This window comes from Mesoplodon densirostris, chromosome 5 (genome assembly GCF_025265405.1).
Source record: "Mesoplodon densirostris isolate mMesDen1 chromosome 5, mMesDen1 primary haplotype, whole genome shotgun sequence".
Taxonomy (NCBI): domain Eukaryota; kingdom Metazoa; phylum Chordata; class Mammalia; order Artiodactyla; family Ziphiidae; genus Mesoplodon; species Mesoplodon densirostris.
This window is the reverse complement of record NC_082665.1, coordinates 6,902,818-6,914,891: the sequence shown is the minus strand read 5'-3', so window position 1 is coordinate 6,914,891 and position 12,074 is coordinate 6,902,818. Positions and strand designations below refer to the sequence as shown.

The 12,074-nt window shown below is 41.2% G+C and overlaps 1 protein-coding gene across 4 annotated transcripts in view; it reads right to left on the bottom strand.

Annotated features, from left to right (window-relative positions):
- The window catches only part of ERG (ETS transcription factor ERG), a 280,170-nt gene that overhangs the window by 193,429 nt on the left and 74,667 nt on the right, over nt 1–12,074 (bottom strand). For all 4 annotated transcript variants that reach the window (XM_060098477.1, XM_060098476.1, XM_060098479.1 and 1 more), the window contains exon 2: nt 8,570–8,672. The gene's annotated coding sequence lies outside the window, so the exon portion shown is untranslated. The remainder of the gene's footprint in view (nt 1–8,569; nt 8,673–12,074) is intronic.

Genomic DNA, 12,074 nt, shown 5'->3' with positions numbered 1-12,074 from the left:
CACACCCAATTTAACTGCACCATTTCTTACTGGACACAAACTCTGCTCAAGGCCCGTCCCAGGCACCATGGACTGTTGTGCCATCTACTCATCACTTCTGACTTAATGTCAGCTGAGGAGAGACTCTTTTAAGTTCTACGGCCTAAGTGAGTGTTACACAGGGCCCACCATAATCTCTTCCAACCCTGGAAGGCTTTTCGGGGGGAAGCCTGACAGTCCTGAAGAGCTAAGGGGCATAATTTGTAGATAAAGTGCTGAAATCCTCCACCTTTATTTATTTATTTTTTGCATAGCTAATGAATGCATAGACTCAATCCCTGTGTGTGCCTCTCGAAATGAGGTTTCAATTGAATTCAGGCAAAATAACTATAAAATAACTATGAACCAAACCTAGTAACAGGACAGAAAAACATAGTTAACATAAAAGCACAGGACTGTGGACATTGTTCTTGGCCCTTTGGCTCTTCTGGGAGGAGCAGAAGAAAGTGGAAGGCAGTGTAGAAAGGAAGAGTTGTGATGACTGCGGTACTTAGAAAGCAGTGATTTTAAAAACTCTACAGGAGAGACCTTCAAGATGGCGGAGGCGTGAGATGCGGAGATCACCTTCCTCCCCACAGATACATCAGAACTACATCTACATGTGGAACAACCCCTTACAGAACACATACTGAACACTGGCAGAAGACCTCAGACCACCCAAAAGGCAAGAAACTCCCCACGTACCTGGGTTGGGCAAAAGAAAAAAGAATAAACAGAGACAAAAGAATAGGGACAGGACCTGCACCCGTGGGAGGGAGCCGTGAAGGAAGAAAGGTTTCCACACACTAGAAGCACCTTCACGGGCGGAGACTGCGGGGGGCGGAGGTGGAAAGCTTCGGAGCCACAGAGGAGAGCGCAGCCACAGGGGTGCGGAGGGCAAAGCGGAGAGATTCCCGCACAGAGGATCGGTGCCGACCGGCACTCACCAGGCCCGAGATGCTTGTCTGCTCGGCTGCCAGGGCAGGCGGGGCTGGGAGCTGAGGCTCGGGCTTCGGTCAGAGCGCAGGGAGAGGACTGGGGTTGGCGGCGTGAACACAGCCTGCAGGGGGTTAGTGCGCCATGGCTGGCTGGGAGGGAGGCCGGGAAAAAGTCTGGACCTGCCAAAGAGGCAAGAGACTTCTTATCTCTTTGTTTCCTGGGGCGCGAGGAGAGGGGATTCAGAGCGCCGCTTAAAGGAGCTGCAGAGACGGGCGTGAGCCGCGGCTGAAAGCGCCGAGCCCAGAGACGGGCATGAGACGCTAAGGCTGCTGCTGCCGCCACCAAGAAGCCTGTGTGTGAGCACAGGTCACTCTCCACACCCCCCTCCCGGGAGCCTGTGCAGCCCGCCATTGCCAGGGTCCCGGGATCCAAGGACAACTTACCCGGGAGAACGCACAGCGCGCCTCAGGCTGGTGCAACGTCACGCCGGCCTCCGCCGACGCAGGCTCGCCCCGCCTCCGTACCCCTCCCTCCCCCCATCCTGAGTGACCGAGAGCCCCCGAATCAGCAGCTCCTTTAACCCCGTCCTGTCTGAGCAAAAAACAGACGCCCTCAGGCGACCTACACGCAGAGGCGGGGCCAAATCCAAAGCTGAACCTCGTGAGCTGTGCGAACAAAGAAGAGAAAGGGAAATCTCTCCCAGCAGCCTCAGGAGCAATGGATGAAATCTCCACAATCAACTTGATGTGCCCTGCATCTGTGGAATACCTGAATAGACAACAATTCATCCCAAATTGAGGAGGTGGACTTTGGGAGCAATGATATATGCATATTTTTTTCCTTTATCTCTTTTTGTGAGTGTGTATGTTTATGCTTCGTTGTGTGATTTTGTCTGTATAGCTTTGCTTTTAGCATTTGTCCTAGGGTTCTGTCTGTCCCTTTTTTGGTTTTTTTTTTTAGTATAGTTTTTAACACTTGTTATCATTCGTGGATTTGTTTTTTGGTTTGGTTGCTCTCTTCTTCCTTTCCTTTTTGTTTATTACTTTTTAATTTTTTTATTTTTAATAATTACTTTTTATTTTTTATTTTAATAACTTTTCTTCTTTTCTTTCTCTACCTCTCTCTCTCTCTCTCTCTCTCTCTCTCTCTCTCTCTCTCTCTCTCTCTCCCTCCCTCCATCTTTCTTTCTTTCTTTCTCCCTTCTGACCCATGTGGCTGACAGGGTCTTGGGGCTCTGGCTTAGTGTCAGGCCTGAGCCTCTGAGGTGGGAGAGCCAACTTCAGGACACTGGTCCACCTGAGACCTCCTGGCTCCATGTAATAGCAAATGGCAAAAGCTCTCCCAGAGATCTCCATCTCAATGCTAAGACCCAGCTCCACTCAACGACCAGCAAACTACACTGCTGGACACCCCATGCCAAACAACTAGCAAGACAGGAACACAACCCCACCCATTAGTAGAGAGGCTGCCTAAAATCATAAAGAGGTCAAAGACACCCCAAAACACACCACTGGCTGCAGCCCTGCCCACCAGAAAGACAAGATCCAGCTTCATCCACCAGAACACAGGCACCAGTCCCCTCCATCAGGAACCCTACAGAACCCACTGAACCAACCTTAGCCACTGGGGGCAGACACCAAAAACAATGGGACCTACGCACCTGCAGCCTGAGAAAAGGAGACCCCAAACACAGTAAGTTAAGCAAAATGAGAAGCCAGAGAAACACACAGCAGATGAGGAGCAAGGTAAAAACCCACCAGACCAAACAAATGAACAGGAAATAGGCAGTCTACCTGAAAAAGAATTCAGAGTAATGATAGTAAAGATGATACAAAATCTTGGAAATAGAATGCAGAAAATACAAGAAAAGTTTAACAAGGACCTAGAAGAAGTAAACAGCAAACAAACAATGATGAACAACACAATAAATGAACTTAAAAATTCTCTAGAAGGAATCAATAGCAGAACAACTTAGACATAAGAACAGATAAGTGATCTGGAAGATAAAATAATGGAAATAAGTACAGCAGAGCAGAATAAAGAAAAAAGAATGAAAAGAATTGACAACTGTCTCAGAGACCTCTGGTACAACATTAAATGCAGCAACGTTTGAATTATAGAGGTCCCAGAAGAAGAGAAAAAGAAAGGGACTGAAAAAATATTTGAAGAAATTATAGTTGAAAACTTCCCTAATATGGGAAAGGCAATATTTAATCAAGTCCAGGAAGCACAGAGAGTCCCATACAGGATAAATCCAAGGAGAAACACACCAAGACACATCCTAATTAAACTATCAAAAATTAAATACAAAGAACAAATATTAAAAGCAGCAAGGGAAAAACAACAAATAACATACAAGGGAAAACCCATAAGGTTAACAGCTGATCTTCCAGCAGAAACTCTGCAAACCAGAAGGAAGTGGCAGTACATACTTAACGTGATTAAAGGGAAGAAACTACAACCAAGATTACTCTACCCAGCAAGGATCTCATTCAGATTCTACAGAGAAATTAAAACCTTTACAGACAAGCAAAAGCTAACAGAATTCAGCACCCCCAAACCAGCTCTACAACAAATGCTAAAGGAACTTCTCTAAGTGGGAAACACAAGAGAAGAAAAGGACCTACAAAAACAAACCCAAAACAATTAAGAAAATGCTAATAGGAACATACATATCGATAATTACCTTAAGTGTAAATGGATTAAATGTTCCATCCAAAAGACACAGACTGGCTGAATGGATACAGAAACAAGACCCATATATATGCTGTCTATAAGAGACCCACTTCAGACCTGGGGACACATACAGACTGAAAATGAGGGGACTGAAAAAGATATTCCATGCAAATGGAAATCAAAAGAAAGCTGGTGTAGCAATCTCATATCAGAAAAAAGGGACTTTAAAATAAAGACTATTACAAGAGACAAAGAAGGACACTACATAATAATCAAGGGATCAATCCAAGAAGAAGATATAACAATTGTAAATATTTATGCACCCAATATAGGAGCACCTCAATACATAAGGCAAATGCTAACAGCCATAAAAGGGGAAATCAACAGTAACACAATCATAGTAGGGGACTTTAACACCCCACTTTCACCAATGGACAGATCATCCAAAATGAAAATAAATAAGGAAACACAAGCTTTCAATGATACATTAAACAAGATGGACTTAATGATATTTATAGGACATTCCATCCAAAAACAACAGAATACACTTTCTTCTCAAGTGCTCATGGAACATTCTCCAGGATAGATCATATCTTGGGTCACAACTCAAGCCTTGGTAAATATAAGAAAATTGAAATCATATCAAGTATCTTTTCTGAACACAATGCTATGAAACTAGATATCAATTACAGGAAAAAATCTGTAGAAAATACTAACACAGGGAGGCTAAACAATACACTACTTAATACCAGGAGATCACTGAAGAAATCAAAGAGGAAATCAAAAAATACCTAGAAACAAATGACAATGAAAACACAACGACCCAAAACCTATGGGCTGCAGCAAAAACAGTTCTAATAGGGAAGTTTATAGCAATACAATCCTACCTCAAGAAACAAGAAACATCTCAAATAAACAACCTAACCTTACACCTAAAGCAATCAGAGAAAGAAGAACGAAAAAAACCCAAAGTTAGCAGAAGGAAAGAAATCATAAAGATCAGATCAGAAATAAATGAAAAAGAAATGAAGAAAACGATAGCAAAGATCAATAAAACTAAAAGCTGGTTCTCTGAGAAGATAAACAAAATTGATAAACCATTAGCCAGACTCATCAAGAAAAAAAGGGAGGGGCCTCCCTGGTGGCGCAAGTGGTTGAGAGTCCGCCTGCCGATGCAGGGGATACGGGTTCATGCCCCGGTCTGGGAGGATCCCATATGCCGCGGAGCGGCTGGGCCCGTGAGCCATGGCCGCTGAGCCTGCGCGTCCGGAGCCTGCGCGTCCGGAGCCTGTACTCCGCAACGGGGGAGGCCACAACAGTGAGAGGCCCGCATACCGCAAAAAAAAAAAAAAAAGAAAAAAAGAAAAAAGGGAGAAGACTCAAATCAATAGAATTAGAAATGAAAAAGGAGAAGTAACAACTGACACTGCAGAAATACAAAGGATCATGAGAGATTACTACAGGCAACTCTATGCCAATAAAATGGACAACCTGGAAGAAATGGACAAATTCTTAGAAATGCACAACCTTCTGAGACTGAACCAGGAAGAAATAGAAAATATAAACAGACCAGTCACAAGCACTGAAATTGAGACTGTGATTTAAAATCTTCCAACAAACAAAAGCCCAGGACCAGATGGCTTCACAGGTGAATTCTATCCAACATTTAGAGAAGAGCTAACACCTATCCTTCTCAAACTCTTCCAAACTATAGCAGAGGGAGGAACACTCCCAAACTCATTCTATGAGACCACCATCACCCTGATACCAAAACCAGACAAGGATGTCACAAAGAAAGAAAACTACAGGCCAATATCACTGATGAACACAGATGCAAAAATCCTCAACAAAAAACGAGCAAAAAGAATCCAACAGCACATTAAAAGGATCATACACCATGATCAAGTGGGGTTTATCCCAGGAATGCAAGGATTCTTCAATATATGCAAACCAAGCAATGTGATACACCATTTTAACAAATTGAAGGATAAAAACCATATGATCATCTCAATACATGGAGAAAAAGCTTTCGACAAAATTCAACACCCATTTATGATAAAAACCCTCCAGAAAATAGGCATAGAGGGATCTTAACTCAACATAATAAATGCCATATATGACACACCCACAGCCAACATCATTCTCAATGGTGAAAAACTGAAACCATTTCCACTAAGATCAGGAACAAGACAAGGTTGCCCACTCTCACCACTATTATTCAACATAGTTTTGGAAGCTTTAGCCACAGCAATCATAGAAGAAATAGAAATCCAAATCAGAAAAGAAGAAGTAAAGCTGTCACTGTTTGCAGGTGACATGATATTATACATAGGGAATCCTAAAGAAGCTACCAGGAAACTACTACAGCTAATCAATGAATTTGGTAGAGTAGCAGGATACAAAATTAGGGCACAGAAATCTCTTGCATTCCTATACACTAATGATGAAAAATCTGAAAGAGAAATTAAGGAAACACTTCCATTTACCACTGCAACAAAAAGAATAAAATACCTAGGAATAAACCTACCTAAGGAGACAAAAGACCTGTATGCAGAAAACTATAAGACACTAAAGAAAGAAATTAAAGATGATACAAACAGATGGAGAGATACACCATGTTCTTGGACTGGAAGAATCAACATTGTGAAAATGACTATACTACCCATAGCAATCTACAGATTCAATATAATACCTATCAAACTACCAATGGCTTTTTTCACAGATCTAGAACAAAAAATTTCACAATTTGTATTGAAACAAAAAAGAACCCAAAAAGCAAAAGCAACCTTAAGAAAAACGGAGCTGGAGGAATCACACTCCCTGACTTCAGACTATACTATAAAGCTACTGTAATCAAGACAGTATGGTACTGGCACAAAAACAGAACTATAGATCAATGGAACAGGATAGAAAGCCCAGAGATAAACCCAGGCACATATGGTCACCTTACCTTTGATAAAGGAGGCAAGAATATACAATGGAGAAAAGACAGCCTCTTCTATAAGTGGTGCTGGGAAAACTGGACAGCTATATGTAAAAGAATGAAACTAGAATACTCCCTAACACCATACACAAAAATAAACTCCAAATGGATTAAAGACCTAAATGTAAGGCCAGACACTATAAAACTCTTAGAGAAAAACATAGGCAGAACACTCTGTGACATAAATCACAGCAAGATTCTTTTTGACACACCTCCTAGAGAAATGGAAATAAAAACAAAAATTAACAAATGGGACCTAATGAAACTTAAAAGCTTTTGCACAGCAAAGGAAACTATAAGCAAGATGAAAAGACAACCCTCAGAATGGGAGAAAATATTTGCAAAGGAAGCAACTGACAAAGGATAAATCTCAAAAATATATGAGTAGGTCTTGCAGCTCAAAATCAAAAAAACAAACAACCCAATCCAAAAATGGGCAGAAGACCTAAAGAGACATTTCTCCAAAGAAGATATACAGATTGCCAGCAAACACATGAAAGGATACTCAACATCACTAATCATTAGAGAAATGAAAATCAAAAGTACAATGAGGTATCACCTCATTGATACCAGTCAGAATGGCCATCATCAAAAAATCTACGAACAATAAATGCTGGAGAGGGTGTGGAGAAAAGAGAACCCTCTTGCACTGTTGGTGGGAATGTAAATTGATACAGCCACTATGGAGAACAGTATGGAGGTTCCTTAAAAAACTAAAAATAGAACTACTATACGACCCAGCAATCTCACTACTGGGCATATACCCTGAGAAAACCATAATTCAAAAAGAGTCATGTACCACAATGTTCTTTGCACCTCTATTTACAATAGCCAGCACATGGAAGCAACCTAAGTGTCCAGTGACAGATGAATGGATAAAGAAGATGTGGCACATATATACAATGGAATATTACTCAGCCATAAAAAGAAACGAAATTGAGTTATTTGTAGTGAGGTGGATGGACCTAGAGTCTGTCATACAGAGTGAAGAAAGTCAGAAAGAGAAAAGCAAATACTGTATGCTAACACATATATATGGAATCTAAAAAAAATGGTTATGAAGAACCTACAGGCAGGACAGGAATAAAGTCTCAGACGTAGAGAATGGCCTTGAGGACATGGGGATGGGGAAGGGGAATCTGCGATGAAGTGAGAGAGTGGCATGGACTTATATATACACTACCAAATGTAAAATAGATGGCTAGTGGGAAGCAGCCGCATAGCACAGGGAGATCAGCTCAGTGCTTTGTGACCACCTAGAGGGGTGGTATAGGGAGGGTGGGAGGGAAATGCAAGAGGGAGGAGATATGGGGATATATGTATATGTATAGCTGATTCACTTTGTTATACAGCAGAAACTAACACACCATTGTAAAGCAATTATACTCCAATAAAAATGTTAAAAAATAATAAAAAAAATTTAAATAAAATAAAATTCTCCCACCTAAAAAAAATAAAATGATGCATGAAGAGCTTACTAAACTCTAAATATAGCTAACTATACATTCATTTAGCCTTTGATGTATAGCCAAGGTTTCTTTCCTCAGTATAGATCCACTAAGTCATTGCTATTCTATGCTGCATAAATCAAACATCATACATCATCTGTAATATCCAGTTTTTGTTTATTTAAATAGTTGAGAGTCTTAAGACATCTGTGAAATAAGATTCCCCCCACTGATTTTTACAGGGGTTTTTTCTCTTAAAAAAAAAAAAAACTCTACAGTGTTGAAGGCAGGAACATGTAGTACTGGGCGAGGGGCATCTTATTTGTGCAGGAGAATCGATGGAACCAACATAAGTCCTCTAAGTACACCAAAGGACCCAAGAAAAGGTCTTTGGAGGTTTGGGACCACAAATATCAAATACTGAAGATATAAAATATTTACATTCACATTTTTCTAAAAATTCTTTACTAGGAAAGGTAGGGTTTTCTGGGTTTTGTTGTTTTACCTTTAATTGCCCTTGGCTCCCCCATCTTTTCTCTCTGTGAGTCATTTGTCTTCCTTTTGGTCAACACGGCTTTTTCCTGGGTCTTCAAAGATCTTGGAAGAACCTGAAAGAGAATTTCAATATATTAAGCCCTGTTTTTTTTCCCAAATATTAAAACCAAGGATCGACTATACATTTAGTGACAAATCCTATTTCTGAAACATTACTTTAAAATATCCTAAAAGGAGAATGAACTTAAAATTCTTACTTAAAAAAAAAAAGTGAGGGGGGGAGATGGGGCAACATTTCTCCCGGGGAAGTTCAGCATTACGAAGCAAAAATTAGGAATTAAATGAGCGCCAAGCCTGAATGGATATACTGAAGCCCACGTACACTTTTGCAAAGAAAATATTTTGAAAATGTTTTCCTTTCCTCACAGCCCACAGCTTTAGTAATAATGGTTTCCCCAGATCATTACTTTAGCACTTTGGTCTGCTCAAAACAAAGAGTAATGGGGTTTATTCAACATCCTGAGAACTATAATTAGACAACTGTTTTAGTCCCAGGAAACAAACAGTCTTTTTAATTTGTAGATGCCACAAGTATCCATATTTTTTTAAGAGATTAGAGAACTACCATATTAAAAAAATAACAATAAAAAAATCTTCCTCAGAATATGCCTGTCGGTGCAGCTCTAAAATCCAATCTCTCTTTTTTTTTTTTTTTTTTGAGATACAGGAATTTCTGTGCTTATGCAAGTTTCCAAATCAAATATCCAATCCCAAAATATTTAGTACATTTAACAAAATCCTCACAACATGACTAATTGCAAACGGCAGCTTTTTCAGTCAAAAATATTTTCAAGTTAGAAAATGCCTTAAGTATTGCATCAAAATCAATATTTGCAATGGACAATATTATTTATAAGTGGTTCCACAGACCAAATGAGCCTCCCACTCCACCCAAGAGGCCCCAGCCAACTCCACCTGAAGGCTGTGGGCCTGTGCATCAAGATATTTAAACCAAATTGCCCAACTGGTGGGGCAAAGGGTTTGGTAGGATATGGAAAATCCAAATTCTTGGGGGAAAATTAGGATACAAAACCATATACATAGTCTGATTCCAATATAATAAACAGAAAACGGATGAAAAACAAGAGAGGAAAAAGGGTACAAATGAATTTAGTTACAAAGCAGAAGTAGAGTCACAGATGTAGAAAACAAACTTACGGTTTTCTACAGGGGATAAAGGGGAGGGATAAACTGGGAGATTGAGGTTGACATAAACACACTACTATATATAAAATAGATAACTAATAAGGACTTACTGTATAGCACAGGGAACTCTACTCAATGCTCTGTAATGGCCTATATGGGAAAATAATCCAAAAAAAAAAGAGTGGATATATGTATATGTATAACTGAGTCACTTTGCTGTACAGCAGAAACTAACAACATTGTAAATCAACTATACTCCAACAAAAATTTTAAAAAAAACCCAAGAGGGGAGATAGAAAGAGGAGGAGGAAGGCTCTAAGAAAGTGCAGGAAATCACTAGTGGAAGTGGTCTTTGGGTTTCCAATGTGATTTCTGGGGAGTCTTATTTTCTTCTTTATAATCATGGGCATTTTCCAAATTTTCAGAACCAAGAATATTCATCTGGATAATCAGAGAAGAACTACATAATAATGATGGTATAATCCTAAACACATTTGCAAAGTGTTTTCTTCACAGTGATGTGGGATAAGCATTCAGCCTCATGGAACCCTGGGGCCTCCCATGCTCAGAGACAGGCCGCTCAGCAGGAACGGGGGGGATAGCAGTGAATTAGGTCGTGCTTTGCACGGCCGCACAGATCTTGAGTTAATTAAGGTGTTTCCAAATTTCTTTTTCTCTAAATCCAAAAGCCAATATTGACTATTATTCGGTTAAATGCTTTCCATGGACAAGTGGTTAAAATAGTATTTAGTTTCCCAATTGCTGCAAAGGGAACATGGGTTTTAAAAGCCTGGGCTAAAATTTCCTATACTGTGTCATCCTATAGCACATTTTCGTGCCCAAACCTCTTCTATGCCAAAAGAAACACTTGATTTATGATTGAATGTTATTGGACCTGATTTAAAGACAAGAGCAAAGGCCAGAGAAGATTCTATTAAATATGTGCAATGGGTATTTTTAAATTAGCGTTATAATGTTATTAATATTTCATCTATCCAGAGATCATTTATCTGACAACGTAAATTATCCGTAATGCAGCTGAGAAGCCCACAAAGGATCCAAAAAGATGTCACAAAGTCTAGGGAGAGAGAAGCTTTGCCAGAGAAAGGCACGCTACCAGCCGCGTGAGGTAACAACCGGCCCAATCAAAGCAGAAAAGTCAGAAAATTATGCAAACCAGACTCAAGAAGTCAAAAAACACAGCTATTTGAGAACCTTGGTATGAGAGCAAACTGCTCAAGCCAGCTGAACAGCCCTTGGTCCTGCAGAAAGCACAGGATGAAGAACATGGTGCCCAGCCCTGCCAAGGTCAAGTGCTCTGAACCCCGTCACCCCTGGATCCACTGAGCTCCCTGATCTACACAGTAGGAGTACACATGTGATCATGATCGTTGGAAAATTCTCACTGGAAATGGTCAAAGTTAAACACACTTGAGCATCACAAGGGCAAGTTTAATTTGCAAAGCATTCGCGGTGCAAGAGAGACTGGGCTCAGGGCCAGACTGGTGCTGACCACTAGCAGTCAACAGACCGCTCTCCACCTCAGTCTGCCCATCTGCAAGCCATGGGTTAGACAGAGATGGTGTGAGTCCAACGAGACAGTGTTTGTGGCAGTGCCAAGTGAAGAGACACAAGGCATCGTATGTTCAGGGACATGCAATGTCCTCGTTCCATAAACACGTGGACAAGAAGCCACCCCCTAGGCACAGATTTTCCTGGCCACCTGTGTCAGCAACAGTGAATGTTTCATAAGCTGAGGTCAGCTATTGGGAAGATGGAAAACTAGATGTCCTAGAGAGCCGCTGCCTTCTTGACAGAAAACACCCCGGACCTTGAGTGAACAACAGCCGTCTTTTGTGAAAAGGCTCCATTCCCAGCAGCGACACCAGGGACAGTCACGGTGAACTGAGAACCCACTCATCTGTTTACAGCCCCCTCCCCACAGGTGGCAAAGGCAGCAGACACACTGGCTGCCCCCTTCTCCTGAGAAAGGAAACTCAACTTTGCTTGGGTATGTAGCCCAGCCCCCCGACATGCCCTGGCGAAGGCTGACCCTGCCCCAACTTCAGGGGCAAATCTTATCACCGAGCACCCATTCCTCTAGCCACTGACTGGTTTAGGGATGAGCGTGTGATATAATTTTGGCCAATTCAACCCTGGGGGACATAACAAGAGGACTTCTGGAGAAAGTCTCTTGGCTGACAAAGAAAGGTCATGTGATATTGCCCTGTCTTGGGGACAGTTGGAACTGTGACAGCCATCTCAGAAGCATGAGAGGAGGGGGCCTGAGGACAAAACCAATATGCTGC